Source organism: Schistocerca nitens, chromosome 8 (assembly GCF_023898315.1).
Source record: "Schistocerca nitens isolate TAMUIC-IGC-003100 chromosome 8, iqSchNite1.1, whole genome shotgun sequence".
Taxonomy (NCBI): domain Eukaryota; kingdom Metazoa; phylum Arthropoda; class Insecta; order Orthoptera; family Acrididae; genus Schistocerca; species Schistocerca nitens.
The window spans coordinates 600,954,266-600,977,059 of record NC_064621.1 but is presented as its reverse complement, the minus strand read 5'-3'; the positions used below and the strand labels follow the sequence as shown (position 1 = coordinate 600,977,059).

General features: G+C 46.8%; 1 protein-coding gene and 1 non-coding gene across 2 annotated transcripts in view; both read right to left on the bottom strand.

Moving 5' to 3' along the window:
- Positions 1 to 22,794, bottom strand: part of LOC126199690 (paired box protein Pax-3-B-like) — a 160,700-nt gene that overhangs the window by 20,672 nt on the left and 117,234 nt on the right. The gene's annotated exons all lie outside the window — the stretch shown is intronic.
- On the bottom strand, positions 7,840 to 7,913 carry Trnat-ugu (transfer RNA threonine (anticodon UGU)). The gene has a single exon. It is a non-coding gene; the product is annotated as a tRNA-Thr (tRNA).

The window sequence follows — 22,794 nt, the reverse complement described above, 5'->3', positions numbered from 1 at the left end:
CTATCACTGTGTCTTCCTACCGTACTGCCGTGATCATATGCGTGGGTCTGACTACAATCTCAACAGCATACTGCAGACACTCCAGAACTCCCTATTGCTGTTGCCACAACGTAGCAACAACACCCGACGTTTAGCCTTATGTGATGTCAGTACTGTGTAATTAGTGAAGTGCTACGGATATTTCTAACAATGTGATTTAGTGCCTCATTCTCAGCACAGTCGTGAACTTTGTGCAATGTGCATGCACAATTTGATGCCCCATGAACCCTTTTTTTTCCTTTCTTAAATTTCTTTCTCTAGTGTTGGTTTTGTAATGTATGTTATACCTTGTATGTGTTTGTGTTTTACACTGTAATTCTTATTACAAATTACTGTATTGTTCTCCACACCATGTTTTTTTTGTATTTTGTATTTATTGTTCTGTGTATGCGAACAGTGTGCCTGAAGTCCCCATAAACTGAAGCAGATACCACCACTGTCATTGTGAATGGACCATCAGTTCAGGGAACATTTTGTAAAGGTTATTCTTGCTGCAGGGAGACAGAATGAATCGGAGGTTGTAATTAGATTCTGAAAGCTCACAAAGAGATTGTTAACTTAAATAGTATCATGTGTGAGTGAGTTCAGGTTAGTTTAATGATTAAAATTGTTGTAACATCTTGGGCATTTAATTGCGGAGCACTCCAACTCTGATTGTAAAGAATAAACTGCTCCATATTTGGCTCAGATGCCCGGGCCATATTTAGAGCGTGAATGTCTGCGTGAATCGGTGTTTGGAAGGGGCTCCCTGGGTATGGATGTGTGATGTGAGTGTTAGTGTTCCATATTAAGAAGGTGAAGTTGGCTACATCATAAATAATCCTCCCTCTATGAGCTGCATTTTTCAGTTGCAGTGATTTTCTTTATAGAGTGCGGCATGTGGAGCCAGTTGCGAGATTGTTCTTGGGCGATTGACTCACTACCTTGCTCCTAAGTGAGCCAACCGCTCACCAACTACAATCTAAAATGGCGTAGGGGCTATGAGAGGTGGCATGAGCCCCCTCTCATATTTCTATCTTACGACTCTCCTCTCTATTTGCATGCGGTGGAAGGTTTGCTTTTCCTTAACACGCGGACTTCCCACGCAGCGTCTCTCGTCACCCGGGTGGTCCGGTGACAGGCGGGCTCTGTGGAACTGGAGAGAGTTAAGCCGACGTGTGTGAGGCAGTCGAGTGAATGCTTTGCAGACGCCGACATTGTCAAGAGACACGCCCGCTGGGGTGTGAAGTAGCGGCTGGGCTAGAGGTTCCGTTACTTTGGAGAAACTTTGCGAAAACACTTTCTGGCGGGCTACCAGCGAGGCGTGGGAATGACTTGTGTACCCACGCAGTTGTGGCGGGAAAATTCCCGCACTTTCTGCAAAATCAGCACAGAAATTGGCGCCAAGAATCTCCATTGGTGGAATGGTAGTGCTCCGGCAATGGAGTGGAATTTCCGCCGGTTTTCGAGTTGCTGATTGGAACGTAACCACGGCCACTGTCGTGGGGGCGGGAATGTTCGGTGTTCGGCCTGTACGGGTGCTCTGGGGAGTCGGCAGTCACCTTTCGGTCGAGGACGTCGAAGCAACCAGCCCTCGCCTGCGGTACGCCAGATCGTGTTCTGGGAGATAAGAAGACAGTTTGGTAATGTACGTCCGCAGCACCGGCAGATAGGGATTTTCCTAGGTGATAATCAGAGCTCAGCAGAGCGCGCCTGTTCATCCTTTTCTAACTTTGTTCTGTCTTGAGTAGCAGCAATTACTGTTAGGTTAGCTGTGTGTCTCTCTCGAGATTTGAGTGGAAAGGAATTGGCTCCACATACCACTTCGTCTTAAACCTCATGATCTAAGTTAGGGACAACTTCACCTTTATAGCGTTTGTTTGTGTTTCCAATTCGAACCAATTTAATGTATTGTAAATGTGTCATGTGTTTTGGTTTAGTATTTTGTGTTTAGTCGTAATAAATCATATTGTTATTTTGCACAGAACTTTCATTCTGTTAATCGGTAAAGTAAACCTATCAAATCTCACTAGGTTAATGAAACTTTCCTTTATTTAACTTATTTATCAAATTAAATTATTGCAGGTGCCAAACTCTTTTCTACTCCACTTGCAGGGCTGATTATAGTCAGTGCGCGTATATTTTGTTTCATCCTTGTGCAACAGCAAAAGTCGGAGTTAGAATAAGGGGGGGGGGGGGCTTAAAGCATCATTTACAGATGTAGATTCAAGAATTTAGTGATAAACACACTGCTAGCCCCGGCACCTCGCAAGATTAGACGGGTAGATCATGTAACTAATGAAGAGGTACTGAATAGAATTGAGGAGAAGAGGAATTTGTGGCACAACTTGACTAGAAGAAGGGATCGGTTCGTAGGACGCGTTCTGAGGCACAAGGGATCACCAGTTTAGTATTGGAGGGAAACGTGGCGGGTAAAGCTCGTAGAGGGAGGCCAAGAGATGAATACAGTAAGCAGATTCAGAAGGATGTGGGTTGATATAGTTACTCGGAGATGATGAGGCTTGCAGATAGAATAGCGTGGAGAGCGGCATCAAACCAGTCTCTGGACTGAAGACCACAACAAGAACAGCGACCCAAACAAATAAGCCTTTCGTAATGCCGAAGTCGGTTTCGACCAGGCGGTGGTCCTCTTCAGACTGTCAGTAGGTAATTATTTACTGAGACTCTGAAGATGATCGCTGGCTGGACTACACCGGTTACGGCATTGTGATGTGCTCGTGTGTTTGTACCGGGAAACATATGCACTGTCTGATCAAAAGTATCTGAACATTCCTATGTAATGCGTAATTAGGCGTTACATGTCACGAGAGGAGGCAGGGAGAATTGTGTTATCAGTAGAGAAACAATAACGGCAGACTGGTTGAGTCGGGAGAGCACGTCAACTAGTCATTGGATGTCACATGAGTAACAGATCAATTCGGGTTATTTCTACTCATGTAAAACTGCCCAAGTTGACTGTTGGTAAGGGTAATGTGATTCTGAAGTGGGCACGAGAAGGAACAAACACATCTAAACAAAGACCAGGCAGACCCCATGTGCTGACGTGCAGATACTGTAGCAGCCACTGGTGAGATCCAAAGTGCTACCAGCAATAGCAATCCATCTAGCACACTGACTGTAGAGAGTTACAAAGAACGTGGTAGAACGTTGGAGCAGCTCTTCGTAAGCCACACACTTGTGCAGTCACAGCCATGTGCCAGCTGAGGCAGTGGAGGAGAGCGACGTCACTTTACCGTGGGTGATTGGAGACGAGTGACTTAGAGTGATGGATCAAGCTATACCCTTCGGCAATCCGATGGAAGGATTTGTGTGTGGCGAATGTCTGGTTTTGTTACCCGCCATCATGTTCAGTGTCAACAGTGAAGTACGGATGAGATTGTTACAGTGAAGTAAGGATGAGGTTGTTATGGTAGAGGGGTGTGCTTAGGGTGTGACCCCTCACTGCCGTTAAGGAAACGACTGGCCTGCTCGAAAGTCCCGGCCTGAAGCCAGTGGAACACTTCTGGGATGAGTCAGAAGTTCGAATCCACTCCACACTCCAGCGTCCAACATCAGTACCTACACTGGTTTCAGTTCTGGAATGGGCTGCCATTTCTTCACAGATATTCAAAAATCTGATTGAAAGGAGTGTCAAGTCGTCATAAAGGCGAAGTGTGGACACACACCATTGTAATGTCCACAAATTAGTGTCCGTATACTTTTTGATCAGATAGTGTAAATCACTCACTCTCGGAGACATTACGTCATTTTTTCCAAAACTTAAATATGTGTTCGATGTCAAAATTTTTTTTTTTCAGAAAATATTTCATTGATGTTGCGTGTGAGTCGTATATTCTCTTTACTTCTGCCATTGTCAGTTATTTTGCTGCACAAATAGAAGAAAACCATCAATATTCAGCTTCTCATTTCCTAATATAATCCATCTAGTGTCAACTTTGTTGATCTGACTACACTCCATTACCCTTGTTTCAGTTTTATTGCCGGGCATGAGCAGAACACTATCCATTCCGTGTCTAATCTTTATGTTTTCGTCGCAACTTCTCGTCGGTTTCCTCACTGCTCCTTCAATTCATCACCACGCCTCCTTGTCTGACCAAGACAAATGGTCTGTGAACTTGCCTAAACACGCCCACCAATGCGTTCTACTGAATCTAGAGCGTTGAAGGTGCTCGAAGAGTGTGTTGACTGTCTCATTCAGTAACTGAGAAAGCCCTCATTGTAGGTGTGACGGAGGCTCGACGCTTCTTCCGCAGAATCAGAAAACACAATGGAACTAGAGGTTTCTGCTCTTCTCGATGCAAGGGTAGCGGCATGCAGGTTCCTACCTTCGACGCTGCATCAGACGACTAGACATACATGTTCGCACGAACAGCACGTAACAAATTGTAACGCAAGTTGCGAAAGAGTGTGAACATACACCAGAAGGAATCGCTTGCGCGAGGATGTCACTGGCGTGGCTTCCCCTTACAGTCCATCTAGGGCGCAACCGAGCTTTAATAGTATAAGGCAGGAAAATTATGGTTTAACGTTCCGTCGACGACAAGTCATCAGAGACGGGATTTATGCTAGGACTGAGGTAGGACTGGGAAGGAAATTGGCTGTGCTTTTTCAGAGAAACCATCCTGGCATTCACATTAAACTTCTTAGAAAAATCACGGAAAACCTACACCTAAACGGCCAAACCGGAAATTCCGTCTCCGTCCTCCCAAATACGAGTCCAGTCTGTTATCCCTTCGCCACTTTTATCAGTTGTAGTACTGGACATGTACACACACACACACACACACACACACACACACACACACACACACACACAGAGAGAGAGAGAGAGAGAGAGAGAGAGAGAGAGAGAGAGAGAGACAGATGCTAACAACAGCTGCGTAACACTTTTGATGGCTTTCATCTTAACTTAACCCTAAAACGCGGATAATGTATTTTGCGAGGGGGAAAAGAAACACCCGCTTCTGTACAATGGCGTTAGACTCTGAGAGAATCGCTTTGATGGAACCATCGGTGGTATTTGGACGACAAGCGGAGGAGAAGTGGTAGCGGAAAGTTTGTGATTACCAGAATCTGTCTCATTGTCCTGGGTTAAATTCAAAATTTCTCCGCAGTCTCTCATGGAGTGAGGGCATGAGTCACAGTTGATAGCGAACCCTCCGTTGGCTAGAGACATTAAGCTCGGCGGTGCCCTAACTGGTATTCGAGAGGTGTAGTATGTATTGCTGACATCAGTTTGCACGTCCGCCTTCTCTTCCTCTACAACGCAGCCCTACACTCACGACAGACATCCGCACGACGACGGAGGAAGGCAAAAGCAAAACATCTCCTTAGGGACCCTGCCTAGGACAGCAATGTTCGATGATTTCACTTACTGCCACCCCCTCCCCTCCCCCCCCCTCCCCCCCCCCCAACCTCTGACTTACGGAGGAAAAAATAGATAGAAGAAAAAAGACACAGTCTGCACCAGGAACCATATATACATCGTCAAAGTACACTGACTACTAATTTTCTTTGTTGACAAATTTGTGACATTTAAAATAATAGCATATAAATAATAAAATTATGGAGAAACAATATTAGGATAGACGTCTTGGCTTTTCCAGACAACTTGTCGATCATATGTCACGACATCCAAACAACGCAAGAGGAAACAGAAACTCTTAAGAAAAAAGAAAAAGAAGAAGAAGGAGCGGAACTCCAGATATAGTTCGAAAAAAACAAAGAACATTTCCAGCAGAAATCTGGCGCTCACAGTTGTGAAAACTAAGTCTGGAGCAATCAAGAGGGAGTACGTAAAATATTTAGGCGAAATCATTTAGGAAACTGGCCTGGAAAATAATGGTTACGAAATTGTTACAAATTGAAAACAGCTTTCAAGTTTTGAAGAGATTTCTACGATATAAAATTCATCCCAAAATAAGCTGAACTAGGACACTAAAACAGTATCACGAAGCCAGAGTGTCTTTATGGGGCTGAGAAACTCATTTAAAATAAGGAGATATTGAAGAAATCCAAACGAGAGAATAAAAAGTAATCAGGAAAATTTTAGGTGCAAATTGTGCAGAAGAAGGAACGTACAGACTAAGAGAAAGTAAAGAAAGTGAAAAGTTTACCTACTTGTATCAGGATATGACAAAAGAAGGCTAAAATTCTATAGGTATATTAAATGAATGGCACCAACTGGATTAGCTAGAAACTCGCATAAAGCAAAAATAGAAACAATAAAATAGAGCAGCGCAGTAAAAGAAGACTTGGAAGAAGGAGGAATGACAACTTGATATACCAGTCTAGAGGATATTTAGGCAGGAAATTCACGACTTGACAATTGGCCTGACAGGAAAACCCCAGAAGACCGGAAGAGCTTGGTCTATAGAGCTGAATAGAGCCCAGTCTATGGGCACAAAGTGAAGCTGAAACAAAACTTTGCAAATGCCTATGTTGTATATCACGTCGCCCAGTAGGACCGATAACGATAATAATGCTGTATAAATTTCATGACAGATTTCGTTCTTGTGAAAATGAGTACAAAAACGTATTGGACGGTATGTTATTCCAGCCCGCGCGCTCCTCTAACTTGACTGTGCTTTGAACGCAAGCATTATACCTTTCGCCCAGCTCACCAGCAAAAGAAAGCGTCCTTCCACACGCACATCAGCAACAGTGTCATACATTGACGACGTAATGACTTGTACGTTCTTACGTCTAAGACTGTTGGTAGACATCAAGGCCCTCCAAGATAGGAAATCAGAGACGCAATGCAGAGAGCAGGCAAAAGTGGTAGCGTTTAAGGTACCGGAGCTGAGTAGCAACAGTGCAGCACTGAAAATTACAGGCGCTCTGGACTCTGTTAAAGGGGAGAAGTTTCGTTTCAGAAACTTATCTTGTAACTCCGCCTGCCGCCTAGACGCTGTTATAAGCGATCTCAGTAGAGGATTTCCACGAAAAGGCACGTTTTAGTAGAGGCAGCAAGCTTGATAGTAGCTCCTGAGAACTGCAGCGTCAGTGGGTTTAGAGACGTTCGATATTACTAGAGCAGCCACCAGTCGCAAAAGGACTGAGGGCGAGGCCAAGTGATGTAAAACGCTGTTGTTGCTGGCCACAATAGGAGTGGCATTGACGTTTAGCTCTCAGGTCAACGCTGTTGCTACCAAATTGGAGTTTGTCAGTGTAAAGTCCAGAAGCATCCCCATCTACCGAGAAGGGGCAGGGCAGGAATCTAACTGCGGTTGACCAGAGGCGGCCTGGCGTTGCGTAGCGTCTCGTCAGACAGGTGGAAGTTTTTTAAGTACCGATGGATTGGTGGGTCGACTATAGGAAGGGAGAAATAGCGCGCCGCCACGATTCTTTAAAAACCCATGTTTTTGTGTTCAGATCGCCGGGGCGCCGACTCTGTGTCGCTCGTGGCCGGTATCGGCAATCTCCAACACGTCTGTTTTTCTCACTTGGAGTGCTGCTCTCAAGTTTGTACTTAAAAAGCTGCTGGTGTTCGCTACCCCTGTCAGCGTTCACCCCCGTGAATTCAGACACCGACTTCTGTTGTGTAACCAATTGCGTCCTTTGCTTTTTTTAAATTAGCCTTCAATGTAGTAATTAGCCTGATCTATAATAAGTAGTGTTAATCGGACCGCTGAATTCCACGAGTCTGCTGCTGCAAGGATCCTGTAGAATTCCAAAATCCGCGCCTCTCCTGGGTGCCCTGTGGCTGTGTTCGGCGTTGATACGAGTGATAATTAATTGAAACCCTCAGCTGCTGACAGGTGTTGGTCACGTACCTCGATGGGGACAGCTGAAAATGTGTGCCCCGACCGGGACTCGAACCCAGGACCTCCTGCTTACATGGCAGACCCTCTATCCATCTGAGCCATCGAGGCTGTCCCCATCGAGATATATGGACAACACCTGTCGGCAGCTGAGAGCTTCAATTAATTACCATTTGTTCTAGAGAAGCTGCACGGTCATCAATGGTATATATATATATATATATATATATATATATATATATATATATATATATATATATATATATCTCCAGCCTTTGACCTTCGTCTGTGCGAATGCGCACAGGTTGCCCTAACTCTTACGGGAATCGTCATCTTAGTGTGCGCGAGTAATGAGTGGATGGGCAAATATATATTAAGTACATTTCGTATGTAGTGTATATCGCGCACATATTAAGTACATTACGTATCTGGAAGCTTTTGAAAATGTTGAGTGCAATACTCTTTCAAATTCTGAAGGTGGCAGGGGTAAAATACAGGGAGCGAAAGGCTATTTACAATTTGTACAGAAAGCAGATGGCAGTTATAAGAGTCGAGGGGTATGAAAGGGAAGCAGTGGTTGGGAAGGGAGTGAGACAGGGTTATAGCCTTTCCCCGGTGTTATTCAATCTGTATATTGAGCAAGCAATGAAGGAAACAAAAGAAAAGTTCGGAATAGGTATTAAAATCCATGGAGAAGAAATAAAAACTTTGAGGTTCGCCGATGACATTGTAATTCTGTCACAGACAGCAAAGGACTTGGAAGAGCAGTTGAACCGAATGGACAGCGTCTTGAAAGGAGGGTATAAGATGAACATTAACAAAAGCAAAACGAGGATAATGGAATGTAGTCGAATTAAGTCGGGTGATGCTGAGGGAATTAGATTAGGAAATCAGATAAAGTAGTAAAGGAGTTTTGCTATTTGGGGAGCAAAATAACTGATGATGGTCGAAGTAGAGAGGATATAAAATGTAGACTGGCAATGGCAAGGAAAGCGTTTCTGAAGAAGAAAAATTTGTTAACATCGAGTATGGAATAGAATTGGGGAGAAGAGAAGTTTGAGGCACAACTTGACTAGAATAAGGGATCGGTTGGTAGGCCATGTTCTAAGGCATCAAGTTATCACCAATTAAGCATTGGAGGGCAGCCTGGAGGGTAAAAACCGTAGAGGGAGACCAAGAGATGAATACACTAAGCAGATTCAGAAGGATGTATGCTGCAGTTAAGTACTGGGAGATGAAGCAGCTTGCACAGGATAGAGTAGCATGGAGAGCTGCATCAAACCAGTCTCAGGACTGAAGACCACAACAACAACGTATGTAGATTGTGGGCAGTTGGGAATGTGGGTCTCACGGGAAGCGTGCAAGGGATAAGTCCCTGCAGTCGCGCTATTCATCTGTGCCCTCGGTGGCTCAGATGGATAGAGCGTTTGCCATGTAAGCAGGAGATCCTGGGTTCGAGTACCGGTCGGGGCACACATTTTCAGCTGTCCCTATGGAGGTATATGAACAACATCTGTCGGCAGCTGAGGGCTTCAATTAATTATCATTTATTGTAGAGAAGCTGCACGGTCATCAATGGAATCTGTTCTTTCGAGAACAGTTTCTATCTTCATATACATGTTGATACAAGTGATCAGCCTGCTGTCGTGGAGAATTTGTCTTTCTGCATTTGGTTCTCACGCCTCGGAAATTGCAGACTGGCCTCAAACCCCCTGTCTTCCCTCTATCCTGTAGTGGGACACTGAAACATATCGATTTCAGAAATTCTTCAATGTCTCGGAAACTTTTAAGCGGGGAGCTTGATATGTATATCTCACCCAGAATTTAAAAAAAGAGTAGTGGGTAGTGACCTAAACCTTTTGCTGAAGTTGGTTTCAAATGACCGAATTTAGTACGCTGAAGCGCGTCGAAATCAATAGGTCACAGGGTGTAGCCTCTCCTAGTTAGCTAGGATTGATTCCTGGCTGTAAAGATGCGTCGGATAAAGGCTGAAAACAAGCGCGTCATGTCGTAGTGTAAGAAGCGGATGACGCACGCACCGCCCGGCTAGGGTCTGCTATTAATATCGCGAGGTGTGTGGGAGGAGGTGGCTATTGTAAGAGGGAGGCGCCCTGTGGTGGAAGGGGACGGGGGGGGAGGGGGGGCTACCTCCCGCAGGTCCCACCGGCCCCCCGCGGCTTCATTTCTGGGGCACACAGCCGGTGTCGACGCTAATCTAACCCCCCTCCCAATCACCTCTCTCTCTGTCACACAGCAGGGCAGCTCGGCGAGATTTCTGTGCTCATGCTGACGTACCTGTAGCAGAGAGAGCTAGTAGACTACACTGGTGAGTCCTGTGTAACAGCGTGTTGGTACAGCTTTCGAACGCATTGCAGCAGCGATTCTGCATGGCGTAGCGTCACTAGTCCAGGTAAATGGCGCCATACGCCTACGCACACGTCACTCACGCAGTTTCCGTGAACTACGGGCCAGTGGTTTTATGGGCGTGGAGCTGCAATCCGACAGTGCCCAAAATGTGGTCCATGCGGTTCAGATCAGCCGAATCTGGTGGCAAGATATCAACCTGAGCTCGCCTTCGTGCTCCTTTCTACACGGTCTTTTATCCCGCCAGAAGATCCCATCCATGTTGGGGCAAGTCATCGAGTATAGAAGGATTTACGTGATTGGAAATAACTTTCGTATATCGATACTGCAAGGCTTGTGTTGTTCAGGAATACGATGCAACGTTTCTTCGAACATACATGCGTGTCCAAAGGACCTTTGCCTCGTATTTCTGAACAACACAGGCCTTGCAATATCGTATGTATCCGCCGTTACCGGTCAAGCGACTTTCAAATAAAAGTGTCTCCACTGCACGGGATGTACGACTACAGGATGTAGACACACGTTTGACAGCATAAGGAAGTTTTTGTCTGGCCGGTCTGGAGGTGAGTCGTGCTAGGATAGCCACATGACGAGGTACCGCTCACGGTGAGCGGGAAATCGTGGTTCGAGCCCTGTCCCGGCACAAATTTTCACTGTCGTCGTTCCATTATACAGCTGATGTGTGTCCATATTCGCTACTTCACTTACATTTAATGTAATTTTCGTGTTCTCCACAATTGTCATGGTGCCTTCAATTACTACCATAGCTCTCGTGGAAGCCCCCTATGGCGTAATACTACCCCCCTTGTCCTGCAACGCAATAAATGTTTACAGTAACCGTTCGTCCGGAAGACGGCTTATGCGAACCCGGCCATCGACCAGGCAACACGTGTCCGTTGATCCACGGCCAAATCTCGACCTTGCGCCCAATGTACTTGTTCAAAATGGTTCAAATGGCTCTGAGCACTATGGGACTTAACTTCTGAGGTCATCAGTCCCCTAGAACTTAGAAGTACTTAAACCTAACTAACCTAAAGACGTCACACCCATCCATGCCCGAGGCAGGATTCGAACCTGCGACCGTAGCGGTCGCGCGGTTCCAGACTGAAGCGCCTAGAACCGCTCGGCCATCCCGGCGGGCTGTGTACTTGTAACTGCCACAGACGGCCGCGTATCTTCTCCACAGAGCGGGCAAGCCACCGACCTCCACGTCGTGCAAGCCCAAAACCTTGTCGTCTACTCTTGTTTTTACTGTTCTTCAATCACTTCCCGTACACGTTCACGACAGTAGCACGCGAACAGTCGACCAGCTTATCCTTTCCGAGAAGCTCGTTCTTATGCGCTCCGAGCTGCAACTATCCGCCTTTTGCCAGATTCCCTTAGATCAGTGGATTCCCCATCCCCAATTTGCGCCCCGCATCGTGTCAACAGTGATGCCCTGCTCGTCTCTGCTCCACGTTCAGACTTTCACAGACTTTCCTTGCCGTATCACGCGGCCTCAGAGCCACCAGGCGGCATTCATCTATCGGCGATGACTTGTCATAAGGTTTTGGCTCACCACAGTACATCCACTTACATACTCCCCAAGTCACGTAACGGTGTGGTGCTGAGGGTATTTTTTGTACCACTGTCGCTTCTGCCATTTCCTTTTCGAGACGCTAATATGAAACGTCTTCATGTCAGCCGTCCCACTGATTTTGGACTGCAACCTTCCCTTTTGCTACAATCCTTAATAACTCAATGTTCGGTGTGACTATGCTTGGAGAGAAAGATGAACGAGAATGTTTGATATTACTGCAGCATTTCAACGCAGAAGGAGAATGTCTTTTCCAATTTCAAATTCATAACAATGATCTTTATGAATCTGTGTAATCTATTGTCATTTATTCATGTCATATATTTCATGTCCCCACTGTCGTCTATTAGTATGAATGTATGGTTTGTCTATAGCAGGCACTTCGGGTTTCATTAGTTGCCAGGAGGTTTCCTTGAATGTTAAGAGCAGTTTAGCCAACCTTTGTGTAGAGCTTTGAACACGGCTTCGTTGGGCCAGAGAGGAATTAGCGGTCACTGGTCAGAGCCCATTGTGGGGTTGACACAGGTACAAACCGCTTACGCTCTCTGGCCTTTCCGGGTTGCTGTGTAGAACCCGGCGGCAGGACAGGTTAGTTTTACTCTTCATTAGGACGCCGGTGGGTAAGGATCCTCGGAGGCTCCAGCCAATACAGTAAGCAGATTCAGAGGCATGTAGGATGCAGTAGTTATTCGGAGATGGAGATGCTTGCATGGGATAGAGTAACATGGAGAGCTGCAGAAAGCCGGTCTTCGGACTGAAGACCATAACAGCAGCAGCAAATGTCAAGTGAATAACTCATTGACATAGCGATTAAAGCCTAGAACCTGTTGTGGGCCATTTACAGTCATAACATTTAGAATTAAACGATCTTAAAAAGTCTTAATTTTGAAAAATATTAAAGGGTTTTAAAAATTTTTTTGAAAAGGAGAATAGCCCTAGGTAAAAGCCCAATGGAATTAGAACGACTTAATTTTGAAAATTGTTCACGGATATTTTCTGAATATTTTCGTGTAAGGTAGCGGTGGCACGTTAGAGAGTAACTGCATTTCGTTTCACTTCTTACTCCCATTTACCTTTGAGTCTATATTCCACAGAAATTATCTGCGCAATAGTGAAACTGTCGACGGTATGCAGTATGTGTCTTGTTTGAAAACTAACTTGTTCCATTCACCCACGTAACTTGCTATTGACAATAGTAACGGGGGCTTTACTCTTCGTCCAGACATCAGTATGGATAATTTTACGGATGAAGTGTTAGGCGATGTGTTCCCTAGACGGAATGGAAGAGCGGTGCAACTACCCTATGCTGAGCTGTTCTTGCAGCCACGTGCTACAGCTGTACAGGTTTCTCATGGTGGTTGTTACATTAATCCGTGTTTCGTGTTGTACGTTTTGGTGATTGCACATTACAGATTTTTTCACAGAAACATAGAGAACTCGGTTAACAAACCTAATGATTCATAATCACATTATTCTTCTGTAATGAGTCACCAAAGACCACAAGTCCCTTACACAAAATTAGTCAAGCTATCCGTGAACAGTACCCTAAATTTTATTGGTGCAGCCGAGGTTCATCATACTTTGGTTCAATCTTATAGCAAAGCACTCTCTCGGAACAACAGTACACCATATGGTGTCGCACAACAGCTCTGTTGTAGCGTCGGCCACTGCAACCGCATGAGCACATCGATGACGCTTTCCAGCTTACAAAAAGAATCCGTGAGTAGAAGTGCGGCTCTTCTTTGCATCTACTCTATTTCCACTATCACCCCTATTGGTAATAGGAACAGTACTCAAGTATCAGACGAACGAAGGTTTTTTTTAGGCTGTCTCCATCGGTGGACTACACTTATGGACGATTCCGACAATGAATCTGCCTGGGGGCCGCCTTGCACACATTTAGTTGTATGTAGTCGTTGCGCTTTAAATCGTACCGTACGCATATTACAAGATATTTAATTTGTGTGACTTATCACTGATTTTTTTGACAGTCGTGTAATCAAACAACTGGTCTCCCCGCCTATTTATGCGCAATACGTGACATTCGTTTGTATTGCGGGTAATCTACCAACCCCCACCCAAGCTTCTGTCATTTGCAGGTTTCCTGTATTTCGCTACGTTTTTTCTAGCGTTGCTACTTTTACAGGATATATCGTAACTAAAGACGTAAGCGCGTACAGTTGAAAGTAGACGATACTAGTAGCAAAAATGTGTCAGGGAGCATGGGCTCCAAAGTGCATACGTTAAGAACTACGGGCACTTGTTCATCTCCGCTACTGTGAAGCACATCTCTTCTGCTGGACAAGTGCCTGCCCGTAGTTCTTAACGTTTGCACTGAGCTTTACCGGACAATCTTTTCTTCTTTTAGTCCATATTACCTCCTCCCAAAATGTGGAAAGCAAAGAGCCAGCAGTAGAAGAGATTTATGTAATACTATTGAAGATGAAGAAGTCCTCATAGCTCTTAAGGTCTACATTTTAGAGGCCATGTTTGCTGATAATTTTTCGCTTCTGGTGTTGTGTACTTCGACATCTATGCGTTTACACCATTAGTTGTAATAAGCCCTGTATATTTACAAAAGCATAGTCCGCGAATAGCGACATGGAAACGGAAGTAAGAATTAAGGTGCAATGTGCCATTCATAGCGAAGTCGTTAGAAATGAAGTGCAAGGTCAGAATTGGGAAGGTAACGAGAATAAATCGTTACGGCGTTTGAAAGGTACGACCACGGTATTTCCCTTAAACGAGTGTGAAATAACAGAAAAAGTCTAATTTCTTTCTAATGCTACTTATATTTATTACAAAATTAATATGGAAATAACTGTGATAGCTAGTTTTTAAATCTTTAAGTATCCATGTATTTTCTCTGTACGATGAACTATACAATGTAAAAGTGGGTTTTAGACGAAAAATAGAATACACAGGCTGGAAAAAAAAACAAAGAAACGGAGCAAGTGCGAGAAGAACTCGTGCCCTGAAGTTTCTGTACGGAATTAATTATGTATATAGATAGTTCTGATAAGTTGTGATGAGTGAGTTTCCAAGTATCGAAATATGTGACGCACGTGGCGTTATCTTTTGACTCTATTGACTTAGAAGCTTAAATTTTTTGCACCGCCAAGAGACCACATATTTTAATCTCGAACGTAAATTTAAACTTGAAACATCCCCCAGTTTCATAGAAAAAGGGGTTTTGAGAGGCGGATGGCTAGACAGAGAGACGAACAATAATGGCAAAAATTTTGTAATGTGATACAATTACAAATTAACAATTCTTGGGTTTTTCTTTTACTTATAGTGTGACACCTTGCTTCTTACCACATTTCGTAATACCAGATCAACGGGAAGTATCCTATAGGCTTTTATAGGTGAGTTTTCGAGTATGAAAGTATGTGGCATAAAAGACCGTATTTTTCGATTACATTGACTTAGAAGTTTAAATATTTCGTTCTGGCAAGGGGGCTTAGACCTCTATACTTGACATAAATTTCAACTCATTTCTACCGATTTCTGAGAAAACGGCATCTTGACAGACAGAGAGATCCTATAAGGTTTCCGTCTTTGTACACTACTGGCCATTAAAATTGCTACACCAAGAAGAAATGCAGATGATAAACGGGTATTCAATGGACAAATATATTATACTAGAACTGACATGTGATTACATTTCACGCAATTTGGGTACATAGATCCTGAGAAATCAGTACCCAGAACAACCACCTCTGGCCGTAATAACAGCCTTGATACGCCTGGGCATTGAGTCAAACAGAGCTTGGATGGCGTGTACAGGTACAGCTGCCCATGCAGCTTCAACACGATACCACAGTTCATCAAGAGTGGCGTATTGTGACGAGCCAGTTGCTCGGCCGCCATTGACCAGACGTTATCAATTCGTGAGAGATCTGGAGAATGTGCTGGCCAGGGCAGCGGTCGAACATTTTCTGTATCCAGAAAGACCAGTAAAGGACCTGCAACATGCGGTCGTGCATTATCCTGCTGAAATGTTGGGTTTCGCAGGGAACGAATGAAGCGTAGAGCCACGGGTCGTAACACATCTGAAATGTAACGTCCACTGTTCAAAGTGCCGTCAATACGAACAAGAGGTGACCGCAACTTGTAACCAATGGCACCCCATACCATCACGCCAGGTGATGCGCCAGTATGATGATACGAATACACGCTTCCAATGTGCGTTCACCGCGATGTCACCAAACTCGCATGCGACGATCATGATGCTGCAAACAGAACCTGGATTCATCCGAAAAAATGACGTTTTGCCATTCGTGCACCCAGGTTCGTCGCTGAGTACTCCATCACAGGCGCTCCTGTCTGTGATGCAGCGTCAAGTGTAACCTCAGCCACGGTCTCCGAGCTGATAGTCCATGCTGCTGCAAACGTCGTCGAACTGTACGTGTAGATGGTTGTCGTCTTGCAAACGTCCCCCTCAGGGATCGAGACGTGCCTGCACGATCCGTTACAGCCATGCGGGTAAGATGCCTGTCATCTCGGCTGCTAGTGATACGAGTCCGTTGGGATCCAGCACGGCGTTCCGTTTTACGCTCCTGAACCCACCGATTCCATATTCTGCTAACAGTCATCGGATCTCGACCAACGCGAGCGGCGATGTCGCGATACGATAAACCGCAATCGCCATAGGCTACAATCCGACCTTTATCAAAGTCGGAAACGTGATGGTACACATTTCTCCTCCTGACACGAAACATCACAACAAGGTTTCACCAGGCAACGCCGGTAAACTGCTGTTTGTGTATGAGAAATCTGTTGGAAACTTTCCTCATTTCATCACGTTGTAGGTGTCGCCACCGGCGCCAACCTTGTGTGAATGCTCTGAAAAGCTATTCGTTTGCATATCAGAGCATCGTCTTCCTGTCAGTTAAATTTCGCGTCTGTAGCACGTCATCTTTGTGGTGTAGCAATTTTAATGGCCAGTGGTGTAGATTGAAGTGTGGAATGCTAGAAATGAGTGACTGAATATACAGGTGGGAAGAAAGTGATGCTGCGTCATTTCGAGGAGAAGCTCGAATGTGATGCTGGGACGGGCAGCTGCTTTGCTCTTTACCCTCAGGGCGCGTTCCGATCGTGCGCCAGCTCTCGAACTCGGACAATGAGAGCACGCGCCGTGGCGACCGGCCTTAAACGCCACTCGGCCGCTACACGGCCCGCGCCGACATTGTAGCCGGCCTCCCGCCGAGAAGCGCGCCGCGACTGTTTGGAGTCGCGTGCGCTTTGTGGCCGAGTAGCCGGCGGCGCGGTGCCCGGCCTCGCGGCCGCTGGCGCTCTGCGTCGCGCCGCGGCCTTCCCCGGTCCGGTCCCCCGCGACGTGGCCTCGAGAGCCCTCGACGCGCTGACAGTGATTGGCACCGCAGAGCGCGCTGCGGCCCCGGCGACACGTCACTCAGCCCATTCTGCTCCGCGCGCTTTGAATATCGAAGACGCCGAGACAATGGCGCGGGCCATGGGAAAGCGAAACGCCAATGGACCCGTTAGCGGCGCAGTATTGAAGGAGCCGGCCGATACGGCGAGCATTGAGGCGGCCCGCGGGGGGCGGCCTGCCGGCTTTGTGACACCGCCCGCCAACGGCTGGGCACCGCGGGGCGGCAGTGCTCCTCCAGCAGTCCGCGCTATCCGTTTCCCGCCGTCGCCGCGACTCTCCGCATCGACGACGAGCACTCGCTTTCGTGTATCAGGGGAAAACAGCAAGGCGCCAGGGGACGTTCAATGGTTCAAATGGCTCTGAGCACTATGGGACTTAACTGCTGTGGTCATCAGTCCCCTAGACTTAGAACTACTTAAGCCCAACTAATCTAAGGACATGACACACATCCATGCCCGAGGCAGGATTCGAACCTGCGACCGTAGCGGTCACGTGGTTCCAGACTGTAGCGCCTAGAACCGCACGGCCACTCCGGCCGGCGGGGGGAGGGCAGAAATACACGCCGGCCAGGGTAGCCGAACGGTTCTAGGCGCTACAGTCTGGAACCGCACGACCGCTACGGTCGCACTTTCGAATCCTGCCTTGAGCATGGATATGTGTGCTGTCCTTACGTTAGTTATGTTTAAGTAGTTCTAAGTTCTAGGGGACTGAAGACCTTAGAAGCTCAGTCCCATAGTGCTCAGAGCCATTTGACCCATTTTTTAGAAATACACATTTAATTATCAATTGGAAAAATCGTCCTGCAATTTAGGAACCTGGTGACGGTCTTTGTTATGAGATGAAGATGATTATGACTATGGGTTTTAGAGATTAAACATATTTGGTGATCAAAAATGGCTCTGAGCACTATGGGACTCAACTGCTGAGGTCATTAGTCCCCTAGAACTTAGAACTAGTTAAACCTAACTAACCTAAGGACATCACAAACATCCATGCCCGAGGCAAGATTCGAACCTGCGACCGTAGCGGTCTTGCGGTTCCAGACTGCAGCGCCTTTAACCGCACGGCCACTGCGGCCGGCTATTTGGTGATCAATCACTCATTCACTCGCCAAGACGGAATATATACACCCCATCTGTTCTCGTCTAGAGTAAGTCTCATGTGCAAGTGTGAGAGATTTTTCTAAATGTGAACAAAGCTTCTCATATGATGTTTTCTATTGCCTTGACCGCATGTATGTACACTGTATTAATAGAATGAGTTTTTCACCCCGCAGCGGAGTGTGCGCTGATATGAAACTTCCTGGCAGATCAAAACTGTGTCCCGGACCGAGACTCGAACTCGGGGCCTTTGCCTTTCGCGGGCAAGTGCTCTACCAGCTGAGCTACCCAAGCACGACTCACGCCCCCGTCCTCACAGCTTTACTTCTGCCAGTACCTCGTCTCCTACCTTCCGAACTTTACATAAGCTCTCCTGCGAACCTTGCAGAACTAGCACTCCTGGAAGAGAGTATATTGCGGAGACATGGCTTAGCTACAGCCTGGGGGATGTTTCGAGAGTGAGATTTTCACCATGCAGCGGAGTGTCAGCAGGAGAGCTTCTGTAAAGTTTGGGCCGGCCTGTGTGGCCGAGCGGTTCTAGGCGCTTCAGTCTGGAACCGCGCGACCGCTACGGTCGCAGGTTCGAATCCTGCCTCGGGCATGGATGTGTGTCATGTCCTTAGGTTAGTTAGGTTTAAGTAGTTCTAAGTTCTAGGGGACTGATGACCTCAGTCCCATAGTACTCAGAGCCATTTGAACCATTTTGTTCACGAACTGTTTTTCGACCTTAAAAATAAATCAGATTGTACATATATCTTTAATTACAGACCACTGATAATGCTTTACCTCAACAAAGCCGCAAACGCATTTTATTGCTATTGTTACATCGGAACGAAAATACACTCATTTATGACGCTTGCTTTTGCAATAATAAACAATATAGTTACCTTTTCTTCACTGTGGCTCGTTTTCGTTTGACCGATCCTTATACGATCAGTGTCATGTCGGCGTTCCGCTTCGAATCTCTCGTTGCGCGTATGTGACGTTTTCGAGTGATTTATGGGCCATCGTGTAATCAAACAATAACGGGTCTTCCGGCTATTTATGCACAGTAAATACATTTATTTATGTATGTCAAGGGTCAATACTAATCCGTACAGCAACCTTCGATCGTCTGCAGACATTCGGGCATTGCCCACAATCTTGTAACATTGCGATATCGTGCAGCTTCTGACGTTATCTGGGTCGTTTACAAGGTGCGTCTGAAAAGTTCGATGAATGGTCTCACAAATTAAAGGAAACAAATGTTACAAATAAAATACCTTTGATGTCCTTCAAAGTAGTCATCATTAACATCAATGCACTTCCGACATCGGTTGTAAGACTGTTGGAAGCTATCAGCAAGCGCTTCTTGTGAAATCGCTCGAAGCACCGTGATCATGCGTTGATGCATATCCGTAACGTCTACGAATGTTCGCAAACAATAGCGCTTGTCCTGCCTTTGCTGATTTCGAACTCCTCTGCTCTCATTCTCAAAGAGAATCGCCGATCATTCTCAAGCATCCGTCGCACTCGTTAATTATTGTCTGGGATTTTTGTGGGTGTTAATCCGAACGAGGCCCATCCTCGACATGGTCCTTGCCGTCTCCAAAACGTTTAAACTACACACACACACACACACACACACACACACACACACACACACACACACTCTTATTACTCACTGCTTCGTCACCGTACACTTGCACTTAGTTTTCCGTAAGCCTCCGTCGCCGTTTTTCCCAATTCGATGAAATCTTGGCGTTAAGGCGTTGCTCCACTTTGCGCTCCGTTATGCAGTGGCGCAAGTGCTACAGATGTTGGCGGCTGATAGGCAGCTGTCTTTGAGAGCACAAGATCCAAGATAAGAAGAGACAGTGTAAGCTCCACTGTTCAGGAATATTCGCAGACTTGGCAGGTATCAAACAACGCGTGACCGCGGACAAGAAGCGTCTGCTGATAGTTTCCGCCAGCCTTGCAACCGATGTCAGAAGCGTAGTGTGTTAATACACTCCTGGAAATTGAAATAAGAACACCGTGAATTCATTGTCCCAGGAAGGGGAAACTTTATTGACACATTCCTGGGGTCAGATACATCACATGATCACACTGACAGAACCACAGGCACATAGACACAGGCAACAGAGCATGCACAATTTCGGCACTAGTACAGTGTATATCGACCTTTCGCAGCAATGCAGGCTGCTATTCTCCCATGGAGACGATCGTAGAGATGCTGGATGTAGTCCTGTGGAACGGCTTGCCATGCCATTTCCACCTGGCGCCTCAGTTGGACCAGCGTTCGTGCTGGACGAGCAGACCGCGTGAGACGACGCTTCATCCAGTCCCAAACATGCTCAATGGGGGACAGATCCGGAGATCTTGCTGGCCAGGGTAGTTGACTTACACCTTCTAGAGCACGTTGGGTGGCACGGGATACATGCGGACGTGCATTGTCCTGTTGGAACAGCAAGTTCCCTTGCCGGTCTAGGAATGGTAGAACGATGGGTTCGATGACGGTTTGGATGTACCGTGCACTATTCAGTGTCCCCTCGACGATCACCAGTGGTGTACGGCCAGTGTAGGAGATCGCTCCCCACACCATGTTGGCCCTGTGTGCCTCGGTCGTATGCAGTCCTGATTGTGGCGCTCACCTGCACGGCGCCAAACACGCATACGACCATCATTGGCACCAAGGCAGAAGCGACTCTCATCGCTGAAGACGACACGTCTCCATTCGTCCCTCCATTCACGCCTGTCGCGACACCACTGGAGGCGGGCTGCACGATGTTGGGGCGTGAGCGGAAGACGGCCTAACGGTGTGCGGGACCGTAGCCCAGCTTCATGGAGACGGTTGCGAATGGTCCTCGCCGATACCCCAGGAGCAACAGTGTCCCTAATTTGCTGGGAAGTGGCGGTGCGGTCCCCTACGGCACTGCGTAGGATCCTACGGTCTTGGCGTGCATCCGTGCGTCGCTGCGGTCCGGTCCCAGGTTGACGGGCACGTGCACCTTCCGCCGACCACTGGCGACAACATCGATGTACTGTGGAGACCTCACGCCCCACGTGTTGAGCAATTCGGCGGTACGTCCACCCGGCCTCCCGCATGCCCACTATACGCCCTCGCTCAAAGTCCGTCAACTGCACATACGGTTCACGTCCACGCTGTCGCGGCATGCTACCAGTGTTAAAGACTGCGATGGAGCTCCGTATGCCACGGCAAACTGGCTGACACTGACGGCGGCGGTGCACAAATGCTGCGCAGCTAGCGCCATTCGACGGCCAACACCGCGGTTCCTGGTGTGTCCGCTGTGCCGTGCGTGTGATCATTGCTTGTACAGCTCTCTCGCAGTGTCCGGAGCAAGTATGGTGGGTCTGACACACCGGTGTCAATGTGTTCTTTTTTCCATTTCCAGGAGTGTAGTTATCAGTAAAGGTATCTTGTCTGTAGCTCTTGTGTCCTTTATTGTCTGAGACCATTCACCAAAGTTTTCAGACGCACCTTCTGTATTAATTGAGGACAGTGATAGCCCTACAACAGTCCCTTGGGGCAGGCTCCGAATCTGTTGTTACTTCTGAAGAATTCTCTACTTTGGAGAAATAGTAGCGACGTTCTGCTTATCAACTGCCGGTGAAACACGTACACTTATGCTCTTCCTTTCTTTCTTCGAGAGAGAGAGAGAGAGAGAGAGAGAGGCGGAAGGGAGACATGGTTTGATTCGATGAGTAATGTGAGGGGGTCGCTTGCACCGACACTGGTACCTGGACAAGGTAAGCTGCACCTGCCCGACGCTTGTGGTGCGAGAACACTGGACCTCGGTCCGCAGTCGGGCGCGCCCCGTTATTAGCTCAGAATGTCAATAACAAGCAGTTATGTCCCGTCTCCGTCACAATGCCCTTTGTTCCGCGTTCACATCACCCCCTGTCCCGCTAAATTCACACACATTCTCTGTCTCTGTCTCTTTCTTTCTCTCTCTCTCTCTCTCTCTCTCTCTCACACACACACACACACACACACACACACACACACACACAAGCGCGCCCGAGACAGACTCGGCGCTAAACATCCTCCCTTGTCATGAACACCTGAACTATCGCTGTCACAACATAACACCGATACCTACATGCACAGCCATGTGGATTTCTCACAGTTGACGCTGCTCTCGTGACACTACTCTGAACCATTGATAAAAGCATTTCCACTAGGATACCACGTGCCCGCAAGAATTCTAGCGTCTATCACGTATACCGAAGAAAACGTTCGTTTCCTAATATTATTCGTCTTATTTTATGCAGAGGAAGGCACTCTCAGTCTTAATTTTGTGAAGTGTAGGTGGTGTCAGTAAAAGCAGAGTCAATTCGCATGTTATTTTAATGAAGTTCCGGCGTTAACGGAAGACATTGTTTCGGTCCGGATTCCAAATTTTGTGCCCCATCGATAGATCCAATTACCCTGGTGCTACAATCCGTTTACAAGGATTTAACAGTGACGAGAAACGAAAAATGTGCTGGTGAACACAGTCGCTGCAAATACCAATTATAGGTAAGAACGTCGGTGACGGAGGAGATAAGTACCTT